The sequence below is a fragment of the Cicer arietinum genome, chromosome 7 (assembly GCF_000331145.2).
Source record: "Cicer arietinum cultivar CDC Frontier isolate Library 1 chromosome 7, Cicar.CDCFrontier_v2.0, whole genome shotgun sequence".
In the NCBI taxonomy this organism is placed as follows: Eukaryota; Viridiplantae; Streptophyta; class Magnoliopsida; order Fabales; family Fabaceae; genus Cicer; species Cicer arietinum.
The window spans coordinates 23,783,732-23,786,542 of NC_021166.2; positions in this window are offsets into that span (position 1 = coordinate 23,783,732).

Here is a 2,811-nt window from a genome sequence, read left to right on the forward strand (position 1 = left end):
CTTTGACGAAACATTTGCTCCGGTAGCAAGACTAGAAGCCATACGTCTACTATTAGCATATGCTTGCTCCATGAATTTTGAGCTATATCAAATGGACGTGAAGAGTGCCTTTCTCAATGGGTACATAAATGAAGAAGTTTATGTCAAGCAGCCCCCTGGATTTGAAGATTCCAAAAATCCCTCACACGTTTACAAATTGAAAAAGGCTCTTTATGGTCTAAAACAAGCTCCAAGAGCTTGGTATGACAGATTAAGCACCTTTTTATGTGAACGAGGATTATGACAAATTAAGCACCTTTTTATGTGAACGAGGATTTGACAAAGGAGAGGTTGATAAAACGTTATTTGTCAAAAGAGAAAATGGTCACACATTATTGGTTCAAATTTATGTTGATGATATAATATTTGGATCAACTAACAGGGACATATGTGAAGAATTATCTTCAATAATGCAAGGAGAATTCGAAATGTCCATGATGGGAAAATTAAATTATTTTCTCGGACTTCATATCAAGCAACTTGAGCACGGCATCTTCATCAATCAAGCCAAATATTGTAAAGAATTACTAAAGAAATTTGAAATGGAAAATTGCAAAGAAAGTACAACTCCAATGGGCTCCGGAACATATGTTGATAAAGATGCATCAGGAATTTCCATCGACATATCCAAATATCGAGGTATGATTGGATCATTATTATATCTAACGGCCAGCCGGCCAGATATCATGTTTAGTGTTTGTTTGTGTGCAAGATTTCAGGCAGATCCGAAAGAATCACATCTAGTAGCTGTTAAAAGAATTATGAAGTATCTGAAAGGAACAACAAATGTAGGCCTATGGTATCCCAAGGGTAGCATATGTAGCCTAGTAGGATACTCTGATTCGGATTATGCGGGATGCAAAACAGACCGTAAAAGCACCAGTGGCACATGTCATGTCTTAGGAAATGCCCTTGTTTCATGGTCTTGTAAAAAGCAAGCTTGTGTTGCACTTAGTACTGCTGAAGCTGAATATATTGCAGCAGGAAGCTGTTGTGCCCAGATTCTCTGGCTCAAACAGCAATTACATGACTATGGAGTTGATCTCGGATGCATTCCCTTAAGATGTGATAACACAAGCGCAATAAACATCTCAAAGAATCCAATCATGCACTCCAGAACTAAACACATCGATATCCGACATCATTTTCTACGGGATCATGTACTTAAAGGTAATGTTGAGGTAACATTTGTTGATACACACAATCAATTGGCCGATATTTTTACAAAACCGTTACCTAAAGACTCATTTTATAAAATCCGAAGAGAACTTGGTATTTTGAGTGAAAATGATCTTTAACCATTGCATGATATACATAGTTTGTCATATCTTTTATGTCTTGTTGATTATTGCTTCTTGATATATGAATTTGTGTATTACATGATGCAAATTTTCATAAAAAACTGAATTTTTAAGCCAAAATGTGCTTATGTAGTCGAATACAAATGTTTGTATTCGAGTACAAACTTTCCCAAATTTCCTGTATTCGAATACAAAGGATGTGTAGTCGAATACACGTTCCCAGAATAATGTGTATTCGAATACAACTAGGTCTAGTCGAATACACCTTCGCGTTTTTGCCCAGATATAAAAGTTGTTTCACATTTTAGGGTTATTTTACATTTGGTATTCGAATACACAGCTGTAGCCTCTCCTCTCCTCTCCCAAATTCTCGTCCATCCTCCTTTCACTCAGTTACCCATTCACCCAACCTTGCAAATTACATCAATCCTTACTTCCTTCTTGTCATTCCTCTTCAAATCTCTCACAACTCTAACATTTTCTCTAAAATCCACTTTCCCCAAAATTACCCTTTCTCACCATGGATGCCCGCAAACGAGGACCACGCACCAAACATGCAGCAGTAGGTCCCTCACGAAAACGAACCAGGAATCCTAACATCACACACCGGAGGAAATTGATCGTTTTCGCACATTCTACTCTGACAAGTGACTTATCATTCCAAAATATGGTACTTTAAACTTTTTCTCTGCCTTTAACTTTCCTAAGTTACTCAAGGCACAACATGTTGAAGAGTTTATAGTTAAATTTCATGCGTTGCTCAAAGCACAACATGTTGAAGAGTTTATAGGCTACAAAGGTCCAGTTTATCCAGATTTGGTTAGGGTTTTTTATTGCAATCTCATGCAAGAGGGAAAACTGTTAGTCTCTCGGGTTAAGGGTAAAATCATCCGTTTAAATACCAAAACCATTGGAGAAATTCTGAATATCCCTTTTAATGGTGAAACTTTTTGTCCAAACCAATTATGTGAATGGGGTGATATTTCTAAGTATGATGCGTATGCCTCTCTCTGTCGATTTGATCGACGCACCATGGAACAAAAGAGAGCTCAGGCAGGTTCCAAATATGCCCAGCAACGGTATGGTGTGGGAAATCTTACTGTTGATTATCGGCTTCTACACTATTTCCTTAGCTACATTTTGGTTCCGAAGGCTGGAAATTACTCCCAAATTTCGGAGTTTGAACTGCAAATTATGAATTTCATGTTTGAAGGTCGTCAACTTAATTGGGCATTTTTTGTGAAATCTATCATGCTTGGATCTCGCGAAGCAATTGGCTTACCATATGCAAAGGAAGTTTCACGAATTTTGGAACACTTTGGTGTGGACTTCTCTGATGAAGTTATGTTTACACCCACCAAAGAAATCTGCTGGATTTAGGTGTCTTGCCTAGCATGAGGATCATATGGAATGAAGAGCTTGAAGCATTTGTGCATAAAGGTGATCATGGTCAACCATCTGAAGATGCACC